At 45.5% G+C, this 16,620-nt stretch overlaps 1 protein-coding gene across 2 annotated transcripts in view; it reads right to left on the bottom strand.

Moving 5' to 3' along the window:
* Nucleotides 1-10,723, bottom strand: part of LOC130267236 (F-box/LRR-repeat protein 21-like) — a 28,644-nt gene extending 17,921 nt beyond the window's left edge. Inside the window, exons 1-3 of one of the 2 annotated variants that reach the window (XM_056516652.1) lie at nt 10,586-10,723; nt 8,201-8,246; nt 6,075-6,232 (exon numbers count right to left, since the gene is read on the bottom strand). The gene's annotated coding sequence lies outside the window, so the exon portion shown is untranslated. The remainder of the gene's footprint in view (nt 1-6,074; nt 6,233-8,200; nt 8,247-10,585) is intronic. The other variant, XM_056516651.1, reaches the window with a different exon arrangement.
* Between the last annotated feature and the right edge of the window lie 5,897 nt (nt 10,724-16,620).

Genomic DNA, 16,620 nt, shown 5'->3' with positions numbered 1-16,620 from the left:
ACTGTTTGTGTGGGGAAATTAAAAAGAAAACCGCAATTTTGCTAATTTTAGAAGGTTTCGATTTCACGCCGTACAATTTATGGTAAAAATGACATGTGTTTTTTATTCTCTGGGTCAATACGATTAAAATGATACCCATGATAATATACTTTTCTATTACTGTTGTGCTTAAAAAAAATCGCAAACTTTTTAACCAAATTATTACGTTTAAAATCCCCCTATTTTGAAGACCTATAACTTTTTTTCCGTATAAAGGGTGGTATGAGGGCTTATTTTTTGCGCCGTGATCTGTACTTTTTTATTAATACCATATTTGCTTATACAAAACTTTTATGACATTTTTTATAAATTTTTTTTGGAATAAAATGTTCTTAAAAAAGCAGCTATTTTGGACTTTTTTTTTACGTTCACGCCGTTCACCGTACGAGATCATTTACATTTTATTTAAATAGTTCGGAAATTTATGCACGCGGCGATACCAAATATGTATCTAAAATATTTTTTTTTACACTTTTTGGGGGAGGGGGTTTTTCACTTTTTTTACTTTATTTTTTTTACTTTTTTTACTTTTATTTTACACTTTAATAGTCCCCATAGAGGACTATTTAAAGCAATCACTCGATTGTTAATCCTGTTCAGTGCTATGTATAGGACATAGCACTGATCAGGGTTATCAGTCATCTTCTGCTCTGGTCTGCGGGAAGGCAGATCAGAGCAGAAGACTCCCGGAAGGCACCAGAGCCAGGTGAGGGGACCTTCGTCTGCCATGCAGGATGATCGGATCGTCGCGGCAGCGCTGCGGGCAATCCGATCATCCTGTTAAGTGACCGCGATGCTGCAGATGCCGTGATCGGTATTGATCACGGCATCTGAGGGGTTAATGGCGGACATCCACGGGATCGCGGGTGTCCGCCATTACCGGCGGGTCCCTGGCTGCGATCCACAGCCGGGACCTGCCGCGGATGATGCCGGCATCGCTCCGATGCCCGCGGTTATGCTCAGGACGTAAATGTACGTCCTGGTGCGTTAAGTACCACGTCACCAGGACGTACATTTATGTCCTGCGTCATTCAGGGGTTAAGCTGATGCTGCAATTTAAAACAAGAGTTTTTTTCACCACACTACAGTCACATGTCACAGTCACATATGTGTGCACAAAGTCTACTTGCAAGTTACACAACAGTGCCATCTATTGATCAAAATATATAGCAGTTTTGTTTTCCATATAGAGCAGTGTGTAGTGGCCATGCCCTTTTACTGCAGCTAAGCTTCCATTTACTGCAAAGGCTCTGAAGAACAGCAGATCGGCAGGGAGATGAAAGTCCATGTTTCCCAGCGACCGCCCCAAAATATCACTGCTCTAGAGGAGATCTGCATGGAGGAATAGGCAAAAATACCAGCACCAGTGTGTAAAAACCTTGTGAAGACTTACAGAAAATGTTTGACCTCTGTCATTGCCAACAAAGGGTATATAAGAATGTATTGAGATTAATTTTTGTTTTTGACCACATACTTATTTTCTACCATAATTTGCAAATACATTCTTTAAAAATCAGACAATGTGATTTTATGGATTTTTTTTATTATAATGTCTCTCATAGTTGAGGTATATCTATGATGAAAATTACAGGCCTTTCCATCTTTTTAAGTGGAAGAACTTGCACAACTGGTGGCTAACTAAATATTTTTTTTTGCCTCACTGTATATCTCAGCAGGTTGCATTGCTAATATAAAAAAGCTTTTCAAAATAATTTCCCTGTGTCCCAATTAAAGCCAAGTGGAGCGTTGTGCGTCAGCAAAAAAAAAAAAGAAGCTTAGGAGTGTCAGACATTCAGGAATGAATCACGACCTCGACCTAATTACTGAGCTCAAGACACGGCACAGAAAACTTCACTTGTTTGTGATGCACGAACCGAGCCTCTGTCACTTTCATTAGTACCATGCGACTGACGAAGACGAGGCTCAGCTATGATGACTAATGTCTTCTTTTTGCTTTGTCCTTTGTGCTAAATCAGACGGGATTATTATTAAAATAAGTATTACATAAGATTCTTTCCAGCATCTCAAACATTCATCTACGTTCAGTTTTGCGCTACAGTTCATATTGATTTCAATTATATAGTTATGACATAATATAACATAAGAAAAAAAATAAAAAAATAAAAGTTGCCTAAATTTGATGGTAGCTTGATACACAAAATTGATGTCAATTGCAAAAACAGAATTTTTGTGTTTTAATACAAATGTAGTTTTGGGCCAAAATTCATTGTAACAAAGTTGAAGTGTTAAAGATGACCTGCCCTCATAAAGAAGGTGACAAGCCCCTGAGCCTCTTTACGTGGAAGAGACATTGTTAGGTCATCGATGGCCATGTTGCACCAGTGATAAGCTAGGTTTTCTGTCACCCAGGGCATCTATTCATTCTACATAGAAAAAATACCTACAAATTCTTGTATACTGGAATGTATACAAGGATTTGTAGTTAAGCAGTCCAGTCATCATCCTGCCATGACAATGCTAGGTGGTTCACACTTCACTATGTGAATGTTACTCATAACTTTGAAATAGGACAGGATCAGGATATAAAAAATACCCACTTCATCACACCCCAAAATGAATACAGAGCCCCTAAAAACATATAGACCCTTCATACCAGAAGGGAAAGTGACACCTTACTTGGTTTACTATAAACCATTTGCGGCCAATTCTGGGAGTCTATAAGACCCCCCTGTTTTCCCTGGGAGTTTTGCAGATATTGTGGTAAAATCAGCATCTGTCCCCTTATTCACCCCCCTCATTTAACTCATTTTGAGATTCTGTATTGTTCTGAAGATCTAAGTCCAAGTGGGAAAGATATCTAGAGACGCCTCCAATCTTGAGAGAGAAGCAGAATGACATATCAGGAGGTAATGCAAAGCAGAGGAGGTGGGACTTTAAAAGTTACCTAGAGAAAAGGAATGGGGAAGAGAAGGGCTGGGGACAGAAGAGAACCCGAGGGATTCATGTAAGAGAGACAATAATGCCAGCAGAGAGGAAAGGGCAGAAGGAGCAGGTAGTAGGGTCTCGGCAGTAATACCATTGCTCTGATCTGGAATACCATAGGGAGCACAGAACAAAGCAATCATGCCCATCCATTTATTCATTCATATACCTAAGTAAAATTGCTGCCATGAATCTTTTAACTCATGTTTATTACTGTTTAAAGGGTACCACTCATCAAATAAACTTTTGATATATTTTAGATTAATGAATGTTGAGTAACTTTCCAATAGCATGTTAATGAAAAATATGCTTCTTTCTATTGTATTTTCCCGATCAGTCCTGTCAGCAAGCATTTCTGACTCATGCTGGAGTCCTAAACACTCAGAGCTGCCAGCCTGCTTTGTTCACAGCCAAACAGGCTATGAACAAAGCAGGCTGGCAGCTCTGAGTGTTCTCCTTTGTGAACAAAGCAGACTGGCAGCTCATAGTGTTTAGGACTCCAGCATGAGTCTGAAATGCTTGCTGCCAGGACTGGTAGGGAGACCCCTAGTGGTCATTTCTTCAAAGTGGAAAATTAAATAGAAAGAAGCATATTTTTTAATAACATGCAATTGTAAAGTTATTCTTCATACATTAATCTATAATATATCAAAAGTTTTTTTGATGAGAGGCACCCTTTAAGCCACTGTTTGATCCCAGAGGTGACTAACCCCCTTTTTGTAATGGAAACTGTTCAGTAAATTCAAAAGTGTAACCAATTAAGGTGGGGGAATATTGAACACAATGTTACAAACAGCAAAACAAAGAAAACCCAAAAGTAGAGCAAAATGGAGAGGTACGATTTTCCCAAAAGCTCTGAAAATATGTAAAGTTTAAAGGGATACTCCGGTGGTCAATGTGTTTTTCCGTTTGTGACTTACCCTATTTGTTTTGTTTCATTTCTATTCTTGTTGTTTAGCCTACTCTATTTCCGTTCTTTGTTGTCTTTTTATCCCCCACTTTGTTTTCCTATCTTTGCCTCTATTTCCTGTTTCTTGCTGTGCTGAAAACTACAAATCCCAGCATGCCACATGCCTTGCTGGTTTGGGGCGCTCCTTTTTTTTTTTTGTTTGTTCCGCCCTTTACCCATCCTACTATTTTCCTGGGTCGGCCCCCTTATACACAGCACACTAATATAAATCAGCCTTGGTTGGGATACACTGTCATACACACACAAAAGGGACTACAACTCCCAGCATGTGTCATTCAGGAGTCTTCAGTCTGTGGTATAACACCAGCTTGCTGCCTCTGTAGTCTCCTGGGGGTTGTAGTACACTACACCTCTGCAGGGCATACACCAGTGTTTCCCAACCAGTGTGCCTCCAGGTGTTGCAAAACTATAACTCCCAGCATGCCCTGACAGCCTTTCCCTGACAGCACACTGGTTGGGAAACACTGGTGTAACATTATGTGTATGCTGAATAGGCTAGAACAGTGTTTCACAACCAGTGTGCCTCTGTAAGGGCATGCTGAGAGGGCATGCTGAGAGTTGTACTTTTGCAACAGTTGGAGGCACACTGGTTTGTAAACACTAGCATACACACACAACAGGGACTACAACTCCCAGCCTATCACTGGCCGAGACAGAACATCGCTGCGGCCGGTGATAGGCTGAAGCTCCGTGTGAAGTGCCGGGCTAACAGGAAGTAAGAAGAATACAGCCCGGGGACCGAACACCTGTACCGGAGCTCCGGGGGCTCGTTGGCAGGTAAGATAAAGTGTGTTTTCTTTTATTTTGCAGCCCGGACGAGATAAAATGAAAAAAGTGTGCACCGGAGTACTCCTTTAACTCCTTACACTCCCTGGTCCATGGAGCGTTGAATCCAGAGGTTTGCTGTGAGTTAGAGATTTCATGCAGCTAAATCTGCTGCAAAAATGGTACGTGTAAATGTACTCTATGAGATCAGTAAAGCAGTGATAATAGGTGAGTCCACACAATGAGTAGTTCTTGAGTTATACTTCTCCCCTCTCACTACCCGTGTCTGCTGTGTTCTGTGTGCAAATTCTATATTTTGTCCTATATTATGTAGTCTGATTCTGCTTTTCTGTGTGTAAAAGCTACAGCAACAGGGAATAAAAAAATGGAGACAGGCTGCAGCTGTATCACATAGGATACTTTACATTGTGAGTTAAGGGACAGAAGATCTATATCTCTTAATGGCACCCAGAATAAGTGCAGTGCTGAGACCATGTCCTCTGTTAATGCAAAGCATGAGGCATCATGGGTAATGTAGACTGCTTTAGGAAGCCTTAAAAAATAGCCTTAAAAAATAGAAATAAAGATGGCAGATAACCCATGCTTGTCACATCAACTAAAATAGATATACACAATGCACACACAAGAGCCTCCTGGACTAGTTCTTTAATTGTAATAGGACTCATGCATACAAAAGATAACAGCAATTTTTTCCAAGTCATACAGATGCATCCATGCCTCAACCAAATGTGCATGTGTTCTAAATAGCAAGAGAGTAGAAAGCAGCCGCAAGTCGCTTTGGATTGTGGCTTATTTATCAAAAAACAAAACGATTGGGCAGTTGAACAGCAGAGGGTTTGGCCAAGTAATGAGTAATGTGTATGAGAACAGATTTACTGGGCAGAATCTGTACTGCCTAGTATGCAGTTGCATCTCCGAGCAGGCAAGGAAGTATGCCTGGAGGTACTCCAGCACTCCGATAGTAGACATCTTATCACATATCCAAAGGATAGGGGATAAGATGTCTGATTGCGGAGGAAAGGGGGGGGGGGGACTGTCCGACCACTGGGTCCCCCCTTGATCTCCGGCCCAGCACCTCAGCATTCTAAACATCTGTGCATGCGGATTACTGGGTTGGCACGCAAGTCTCAGTGGACACTCCCCCCCCCTTCCTCCAGCGCCATCAGACACCTAACCCCTATCCTAGGGGATAAGATGTCTAGGAGCGGAGTATAAAAGGGTAAATAAATCTGAAAAAATAGTAATTAAATATATGTATATTATGCATAAAAATGTATCACATAAAAAAATATATATATATATATATATATATATATTTATTTTATAACTTTGCTACTTTTTTTTCTTTTCCAAGTATCCAAACCAGGCTCCTTAGGGGACACTACAGGGAGAGTGCTGCATTTGGAAGTCAAGCCATCCAGTAGGTTTAGAGGTTACACCTCAATTTGATGTTGAAATGGAGTAAAATGACCAAGCCATTTCCCAGATTCAACCCTAAAAAGCAAGCAAGAGTTTTCCTCACACATCTGCAATACCTAGCAATGTACAAGTAAAAACCAGCAGTGTGTACAGACTCCAGGTCCAATCGAGTGCTCTGCGTCCCAAGGCTAAACTCTATGCCCCATCAGATTCAGACATATCCTACAGTAGAGAAGCCGCACTCCATGTAGATGTGAAATAAATAATTCTTTATTCAACCATCAAAGTTACAGATGCAACAGATGCAACTGTAACTCGAATGGGTAAATAAAAAAGAACCACTTTTTTTATCTCTATGGAGTGCTGCTTCTCTATTGTTGGATATGTCTGCAATACCTAGAATAGCTCTTATGAAAAGTATGGTAGGTACAAAGTTAAACAGGACTAAACAATGAAGATACCACCTAGCTCTCCTGAGTACCTTTACCCCTTTTAACATTTTGATCAGTGGGGGTACCAAGAGCTAGACCCCTACCAATCTTATAAATGATGGTATATCCTTATTATAGTTTTTCTTTCCCTTTTTTTAATCATTGCATAACCTTACAGAATATTAAAGCAATAGACATATGCATCATACTTTTGAACATGCATAGGACATTGAGTATTTAAATATATAATCCTACAAAAGTATATTATTACGGGTTTTCAAAAATCTTGGTGGCCCAAGGGCATGGTATTTCCTTAAAGGGGTACTACCGTGCTGACAACTTATCCCTATCTAAAGGATAGGGGATAAGTTGCCTGATCGTGCGGGGTCCCGCCGCTGGGGATCTCACACACAGCACCCCACTCTCATCAGGCCCCGGAGCGAACATCCGCTCCAGGTCTGATGATGGGGCCGGTGATCGTGACGTCACAGCTCCGCCCCCTGTGAAGTCACGCTCCGCACCCTCATAGACTTACATTGAGGGGGCGGAGCCGTTATGTCACGATACTCCGGCCCCGTGATTGGCAGTCATCAGACCTGGAGCGATGTTCGCTCCGGGGCCTGATGAGAGTGGGGTGCTGCGTGCGAGATCGTGAGGGTCCCCAGCAGCAGGACCCTGTGCGATCAGGCAACTTATCCCCTATCCTTTAGAAAGGGGATAAGTTGTCAGCACGGTAGTACCCCTTTAAGGGGGTACTCCGGTGGAAAACGTATTTTTTTTTTTTTTTTTATGAACTGGTGGCAGAAAGTTAAACAGATTTGTTAATTACTTCTATTAAAAATCTTAATCCTTTCAGTACTTTTTAGCAGCTGTTTGCTACAGAGGAAAATCTTTATTTTTTTGAATTTCTTTTTTGTGTTGTCCACAGTGCTCTCTGCTGACACCTGATGCCCGTATCAGGAACTGTCCAGAGCAGGAGAAAATCCTCATAGCAAACACAGACAGAGGTGTCAGCAGAGAGCACTGTGGACAACACAAAAAAGAAATTCAAAAAGTTAATGATTTCCTCTGTAGCATACAGCTTCTAAAAAGTACTAAAAGGAGTAAGATTTTTAATAGAAGTCATTTACAAATCTGTTTAACTTTCTGGCACCAGTTCATTTAAAAAACAAAACGTTTTCCACCGGAGTACCCCTTTAAGATAGACTATCAGTTTTAAAGTTCTAGATAGCTTCTTTATTTTTTCCTACAAAATGGGTCCTAGCATGTATGATTATTGGGGAAATTGAAATCACTGTGAGTATGGCCTCTTTTCTGTGAATTTAAGTCATTTTGATCCCATATTCTGTGATTTATTATAAGGAAATTAGATAAAATACTGATGTCAATTATGAAAATCTCAGAAGATATTGTAGCTCTATAAGCAAATGAAAATAAATAACTGCATGTAAACTGAGGAAGTATAAATCAAGAATTTAAGATTTAGCAATTACATTGCTCCTTCTGTTTAACAACAAATTTAAAGTGATTAAAAGTGACCTTCACACACACACACAAAAAAATATATAGAATACATGAAACAACACACAGGGCAGCCCTGAAATAGACTTACCGGTAAGAAAAGTTCTAATGTTTTTTTGTAGGTTCGCAGGTAGATTCTGCAAAAATAAAATTGGGCAACGATAAATAGTAGGAAATACAGAAGTAGTACATGTTTTATATATATATTTATCACTAGAGATGAGCGAACTTACAGTAAATTCGATTCGTCACGAACTTCTCGGCTCGGCAGTTGATGACTTATCCTGCATAAATTATTTCAGCTATCAGGAGACTCTTTCCTAGGAATGTATCCACCTTTTCCAGCCCACCGGAGCACCTGAAAGCTGAACTAATTTATCCAGGATTAGTCATCAACTGCCGAGCCGAGAAGTTCGTGATGAATCAAATTTACTGTAAGTTCGCTCATCTCTATTTATCACAACAAAGTATTTCAGCGTCCATAGCAGAGAACATATAATCAAGGCGTCTCTAGCACAACTAGTGCATAGGATGCCGAGCACCCAGCTGATCCACCACTGAGAATGGGGTATTTATTTCCAAGCCAGTCCTAACCACACACTCGGTCCCTATATGGTGGACAACTGCTAAAGTTCCTTGAAAAACCCCGACATTATGGGGGGAAACGCGTTGGAACTGTAACGTTTTTAATTTTATTTTTTTATCACGTGGTGATTTATACCTGGTGCAGTGGGTTATAGGAACAGTGTTCCAACAACACAGCGTATGATTATGAAATGCACATGCACATTACCAGATGATGCGAATTGTTCATAGGCTGTGTGGTATAAGGGTTGTTGTAACCCCTCTCTGTGGCATCTTACGGTATCCATAGTGAGATAGCCCTTAGAGATATTGGCTACATATCCGCTGCGTCAGGTGTTGGTGTGTTATTATTTTTGATTAGTGTGTACACTTTATTTTGGTTTCTTTCCTTGGTCATGCTATTTTTAAGATAGCCGTTGGCTGTCCGGGCATGCTGGGAGTTGTAGTTTTGCAACATCTGGAGGTCAGCAGATTGAAGACCACTGCATAGGAGGTAATACTCACGTGTCCCCGCCGCTCCGGACCCGTCACCGCTGCCCTGGATGTCGCTCCATCGCTGTCGCCGTGTCCCCTTCGCTCCGGAACATCTCTGCTGCCGGCCGGGTATCCTCGCTCTCCGTCGCCGCCATAACGTCGTTACGCACGCCGACGCACGTACGTGATGACGAGGAAGGTGAGCGCCGGCCATACAGGGGATCCCTGAACGGAGAAGACACCGAGGAGGCAGGTAAGGTCCCTCCCGATGTCCTGTAAGCACTAACCCGGTGAAATCGCGGCGGTCCCGAACAGGCCGACTGAACAGCCGGGTTAGTAACACTTTCCCTTCAGACGCGGTGGTCAGCTTTGATCGCCGCGTCTGAAGGGTTAATACAGGGCATCACCGCGATCGGTGATGTCCTGTATTAGCCGCGGGTCCCGGCCGTTGATGGCCGCAGGGACCGCCGCGATAGGGGTGTATTCGCCGTATAAGACGCACCGACTTTTCCCCCCCAGTTTTGGGGAAGAAAAAGTGCGTCTTATATGGCGAAAAATACGGTATATTGAGAAAAGGGTCTACTAAATGCTGAGACTACTATTTCAGCATAAATAGCATAAATTGAAATTGTGCAAAACATATCATTTTGTTGTTTGTTACCATAAACAGATCACGGACAACAATGCATTGCAGGTATGTGTCTGTCTATCTAGTGCTTTAATCTTCTGAATCTTAAATGTCTACCACTTCTTCTAACATCTGACAGAGACAGCCTTAACATGTCAGAATTCCTTTTGATTACTAACTAGGTTGTAATTTTGCACCATGTTTTCCTCTGTCGAGCTGTCTTACACATCCCCTTTGTCCTCTTGTCCTGAAGTCACCACGCTCCTGATACTTGTAAGGGTATCTTGTTTTAATCCATGTACCTTTTTCTATGTGCGTCATCTGTGACCCCAAAAACATAAGCTGATGCCTTTTAAGTGCTTGTTAGAATAATATGCATTGTACTTTTTGTGTACCCAGCATTAATACACGGAGACGTGCAATACATAAGAGTCAAATAGTACTCAATGCATATACCTAATGAATAATAAGTAACGAATGTGTATTCTAATAAAGATTTTGTAGTATTGACTCTTCCAAAGCGTAGAATGTACAAAGTGTCAAAGTTATACATATGTGGAGGGCAGAAGAATATGTATGAATTTACATTGCATTCACTCATGAGAAGATGTCGGGAAATACAAAAGGGTTAGAGCTAAATATTGTTAGCATGTAGAATGGAAACCAAACCCTACTTCACTGAGCCTTTGACAGCTCATTACAGATATTGTGGATATATGCATACATAACTAAATCAATATACATCTATAGATTACAGACACCACTGAAGGCCAAACAAAAACAACTTACCTGTAGAATGTATGACCAGGATCTGCGGGTATAGCAGTATATCTCTACAGTGTGGGATCAGACTGTTTGTGACTTGATGACTACCGAGCTCCTATGTCTATTCTCCCCACTCCCTCCCCTGCCTCTGTGTTTGTCTCTCTGAAAAGTAGGTCACTGTGTCAGTCAGGTCTTCGGGAAGGAGGAGAGCTGGCATAGCTCCAACACAAAACTGCAGTCACCAATGTGAACTCTCAGCTACTTCATTCTGTATTGAAAGGCGTATGTTTTATTTATAAGGGTCATCTATGGATAACCTCTTTTCATATGTGCTTTGTTTAGCTGTATAGAGGAGGCTCAGGCTTCAGAGTCACATCTATTTTTATATTGTGGTTGTTACGCCGAGCGCTCCGGGTCCCCGCTCCTCCCCGGAGCGCTCGCTTCACTCCCTCCGCTGCAGCGCTCCGGTCACGTCCTCTGACCCGGGGCGCTGCGATCCTGCTGCCAGCCGGGATGCGATTCGCGATGCGGGTAGCGCCCGCTCGCGATGCGCACCCCGGCTTCCCTACCTGACTCGCTCCCCGTCTGTTCTGTCCCGGCGCGCGCGGCCCCGCTCCCTAGGGCGCGCGCGCGCCGGGTCTCTGCGATTTAAAGGGCCACTGCGCCGCTGATTGGCGCAGTGGTTCCAATTAGGGTTTTCACCTGTGCACTTCCCTATATTACCTCACTTCCCTTGCACTCCCTTGCCGGATCTTGTTGCCTTAGTGCCAGTGAAAGCGTTCCTTGTGTGTTCCTTGCCTGTGTTTCCAGACCTTCTGCCGTTGCCCCTGACTACGATCCTTGCTGCCTGCCCCGACCTTCTGCTACGTCCGACCTTGCTTCTGCCTACTCCCTTGTACCGCGCCTATCTTCAGCAGCCAGAGAGGTGAGCCGTTGCTAGTGGATACGACCTGGTCACTACCGCCGCAGCAAGACCATCCCGCTTTGCGGCGGGCTCTGGTGAAAACCAGTAGTGGCTTAGAACCGGTCCACTAGCACGGTCCACGCCAATCCCTCTCTGGCACAGAGGGTCCACTACCTGCCAGCCGGCATCGTGACAGTAGATCCGGCCATGGATCCCGCTGAAGTTCCTCTGCCAGTTGTCGCTGACCTCACCACGGTGGTCGCCCAGCAGTCACAACAGATAGCGCAACAAGGCCAACAGCTGTCTCAACTGACCGTTATGCTACAACAGTTGCTACCACAGCTTCAGCAGTCATCTCCTCCGCCAGCTCCTGCACCTCCTCCGCAGCGAGTGGCCGCTCCTGGGATACGCTTATCCTTGCCAGATAAATTTGATGGGGACTCTAAGTTTTGCCGTGGCTTTCTCTCCCAATGTTCCCTGCATCTGGAGATGATGTCGGACCTGTTTCCCACTGAAAGGTCTAAGGTGGCTTTCGTAGTCAGTCTTCTGTCCGGAAAAGCCCTGTCATGGGCCACACCGCTCTGGGACCGCAATGACCCCGTCACTGCCTCAGTACACTCCTTCTTCTCGGAAATCCGAAGTGTCTTTGAGGAACCTGCCCGAGCCTCTTCTGCTGAGACTGCCCTGTTGAACCTGGTCCAGGGTAATTCTTCCGTTGGCGAGTACGCCGTACAATTCCGTACACTTGCTTCAGAATTGTCCTGGAATAATGAGGCCCTCTGCGCGACCTTCAAAAAAGGCCTATCCAGCAACATTAAAGATGTTCTGGCCGCACGAGAAATTCCTGCTAATCTACATGAACTTATTCACCTAGCCACTCGCATTGACATGCGTTTTTCTGAAAGGCGTCAGGAACTCCGCCAAGATATGGACTCTGTTCGCACAAGGCGTTTCGTCTCCTCGGCTCCTCTCTCCTCTGGTCCCCTGCAATCTGTTCCTGTGCCCCCCGCCGTGGAGGCTATGCAGGTCGACCGGTCTCGCCTGACACCCCAAGAGAGGACACGACGCCGTATGGAGAACCTCTGCCTGTACTGTGCTAGTACCGAACACTTCCTGAGGGATTGTCCTATCCGTCCTCCCCGCCTGGAAAGACGTACGCTGACTCCGCACAAAGGTGAGACAGTCCTTGATGTCTACTCTGCTTCTCCACGTCTTACTGTGCCTGTGCGGTTGTCTGCCTCTGCCTTCTCCTTCTCTACAGTGGCTTTCTTGGACTCTGGATCTGCAGGAAATTTTATTTTGGCCTCTCTCGTCAACAGGTTCAACATCCCAGTGACCGGTCTCGCCAGACCCCTCTACATCAATTGTGTAAATAATGAAAGATTGGACTGTACCATACGTTTCCGCACGGAGCCCCTTCTTATGAGCATCGGATCTCATCAGGAGAGGATTGAACTTTTGGTCCTCCCCAATTGCACCTCGGAGATTCTCCTTGGACTTCCCTGGCTTCAACTTCATTCCCCAACCCTGGATTGGTCCACTGGGGAGATCAAGAGTTGGGGGTCCTCTTGTTCCAAGAACTGTCTAAAACCGGTTCCCAGTAACCCTTGCCGTAACTCTGTGGTTCCTCCAGTAACCGGTCTCCCTAAGGCCTATATGGACTTCGCGGATGTTTTCTGCAAAAAACAAGCTGAGACTCTACCTCCTCACAGGCCTTATGATTGCCCTATCGACCTCCTCCCGGGTACTACTCCACCCCGGGGCAGAATTTATCCTCTCTCTGCCCCAGAGACTCTTGCCATGTCCGAATACGTCCAGGAGAATCTAAAAAAGGGCTTTATCCGTAAATCCTCCTCTCCTGCCGGAGCCGGATTTTTCTTTGTGTCCAAAAAAGATGGCTCCCTACGTCCTTGCATTGACTACCGCGGTCTTAATAAAATCACGGTTAAGAACCGCTACCCCTTACCCCTCATCTCTGAACTCTTTGATCGCCTCCAAGGTGCCCACATCTTCACTAAATTGGACTTAAGAGGCGCCTATAACCTCATCCGCATCAGAGAGGGGGACGAGTGGAAAACGGCATTTAACACCAGAGATGGACACTTTGAGTATCTGGTCATGCCCTTTGGACTGTGTAATGCCCCTGCCGTCTTCCAAGACTTTGTCAATGAAATTTTTCGTGATCTATTATACTCCTGTGTTGTGGTATATCTGGACGATATCCTAATTTTTTCTGCCAATCTAGAAGAACACCGCCAGCATGTCCGTATGGTTCTTCTGAGACTTCGTGACAACCAACTCTATGCCAAAATTGAGAAATGTCTGTTTGAATGCCAATCTCTTCCTTTTCTAGGATATTTGGTCTCTGGCCAGGGACTACAGATGGATCCAGACAAACTCTCTGCCGTCTTAAATTGGCCACGCCCCTCCGGACTCCGTGCTATCCAACGCTTTTTGGGGTTCGCCAATTATTACAGGCAATTTATTCCACATTTTTCTACCATTGTGGCTCCTATCGTGGCTTTAACCAAGAAAAATGCTGATCCCAAGTCCTGGCCTCCTCAAGCAGAAGACTCCTTTAAACGACTCAAGTCTGCCTTTTCTTCGGCTCCCGTGCTCTCCAGACCTGACCCTTCCAAACCCTTCCTATTGGAGGTTGATGCCTCCTCAGTAGGAGCTGGAGCTGTTCTTCTACAAAAAAATCCTTCCGGGCATGCTGTCACTTGTGGTTTTTTCTCTAGGACCTTCTCTCCAGCGGAGAGGAACTACTCCATCGGGGATCGAGAGCTTCTAGCCATTAAATTAGCACTTGAGGAATGGAGGCATCTGCTGGAGGGATCAAGATTTCCTGTTATTATCTACACCGACCACAAGAACCTCTCCTACCTCCAGTCGGCCCAACGGCTGAATCCTCGCCAGGCCCGGTGGTCTCTGTTCTTTGCCCGATTTAATTTTGAGATTCACTTTCGTCCTGCCGATAAGAACATTAGGGCCGATGCTCTCTCTCGTTCCTCGGATGCCTCAGAAGTTGATCTCCCTCCGCAACACATCATTCCACCTGACTGCCTGATCTCCACTTCTCCTGCCTCCATCAGGCAGACTCCTCCAGGAAAGACCTTTGTTTCTCCACGCCAACGCCTCGGAATCCTCAAATGGGGTCACTCCTCCCATCTCGCAGGTCATGCGGGCATCAAGAAATCTGTGCAACTCATCTCCCGCTTCTACTGGTGGCCGACTCTGGAGACGGATGTTGGGGACTTTGTGCGAGCCTGCACTATCTGTGCCCGGGATAAGACTCCTCGCCAGAAGCCCGCTGGTTTTCTTCATCCTCTGCCTGTCCCCGAACAGCCTTGGTCTCTGATTGGTATGGATTTTATTACTGATTTACCCCCTTCCCGTGGCAACACCGTTATTTGGGTGGTCGTTGATCGATTCTCCAAAATGGCACATTTCATCCCTCTTCCTGGTCTTCCTTCTGCGCCTCAGTTGGCTAAACAATTTTTTGTACACATTTTTCGTCTTCACGGGTTGCCTACGCAGATTGTCTCGGATAGAGGGGTCCAATTCGTGTCTAAATTCTGGAGGGCTCTCTGTAAACAACTCAAGATTAAATTAAATTTTTCCTCTGCATATCATCCCCAGTCCAATGGACAAGTAGAAAGAATTAACCAGATCCTGGGTGATTATTTGCGACATTTTGTTTCCTCCCGCCAGGATGACTGGGCAGATCTCCTTCCATGGGCCGAATTTTCGTATAACTTCAGGGTCTCTGAATCTTCCTCCAAATCCCCATTTTTCGTGGTGTACGGCCGTCACCCTCTTCCCCCCCTCCCTACCCCCTTGCCCTCTGGTCTGCCCGCTGTGGATGAAATTTCTCGTGACCTTTCCATTATATGGAGAGAGACCCAAAATTCTCTTTTACAGGCTTCTTCACGCATGAAGAGGTTCGCGGATAAGAAGAGAAGAGCTCCCCCCGTTTTTTCCCCTGGAGACAAGGTATGGCTCTCCGCTAAATATGTCCGCTTCCGTGTCCCTAGCTACAAGTTGGGACCACGCTATCTTGGTCCTTTCAAAATTTTGTGTCAAATTAATCCTGTCTCTTATAAACTTCTTCTTCCTTCTTCTCTTCGTATCCCTAATGCCTTTCACGTCTCTCTTCTCAAACCACTCATCCTCAACCGTTTTTCTCCCAAATCTGTTCCTCCCACTCCTGTTTCCGGCTCCTCGGACGTCTTCTCGGTCAAGGAAATTTTGGCTGCCAAAAAGGTCAGAGGGAAAAATTTTTTTTTAGTTGACTGGGAGGGTTGTGGTCCTGAAGAGAGATCCTGGGAACCTGAGGACAACATCCTTGACAAAAGTCTGCTCCTCAGGTTCTCAGGCTCCAAGAAGAGGGGGAGACCCAAGGGGGGGGGTACTGTTACGCCGAGCGCTCCGGGTCCCCGCTCCTCCCCGGAGCGCTCGCTTCACTCCCTCCGCTGCAGCGCTCCGGTCACGTCCTCTGACCCGGGGCGCTGCGATCCTGCTGCCAGCCGGGATGCGATTCGCGATGCGGGTAGCGCCCGCTCGCGATGCGCACCCCGGCTTCCCTACCTGACTCGCTCCCCGTCTGTTCTGTCCCGGCGCGCGCGGCCCCGCTCCCTAGGGCGCGCGCGCGCCGGGTCTCTGCGATTTAAAGGGCCACTGCGCCGCTGATTGGCGCAGTGGTTCCAATTAGGGTTTTCACCTGTGCACTTCCCTATATTACCTCACTTCCCTTGCACTCCCTTGCCGGATCTTGTTGCCTTAGTGCCAGTGAAAGCGTTCCTTGTGTGTTCCTTGCCTGTGTTTCCAGACCTTCTGCCGTTGCCCCTGACTACGATCCTTGCTGCCTGCCCCGACCTTCTGCTACGTCCGACCTTGCTTCTGCCTACTCCCTTGTACCGCGCCTATCTTCAGCAGCCAGAGAGGTGAGCCGTTGCTAGTGGATACGACCTGGTCACTACCGCCGCAGCAAGACCATCCCGCTTTGCGGCGGGCTCTGGTGAAAACCAGTAGTGGCTTAGAACCGGTCCACTAGCACGGTCCACGCCAATCCCTCTCTGGCACAGAGGGTCCACTACCTGCCAGCCGGCATCGTGACAGTGGTCTATTCGACTAGAGATATTTTCCTGACAAG

Source organism: Hyla sarda, chromosome 4, assembly GCF_029499605.1.
Source record: "Hyla sarda isolate aHylSar1 chromosome 4, aHylSar1.hap1, whole genome shotgun sequence".
NCBI lineage: Eukaryota > Metazoa > Chordata > Amphibia > Anura > Hylidae > Hyla > Hyla sarda.
Note: the sequence above shows the minus strand (reverse complement) of the source record. Positions and strands in the feature narration are given on the sequence as shown.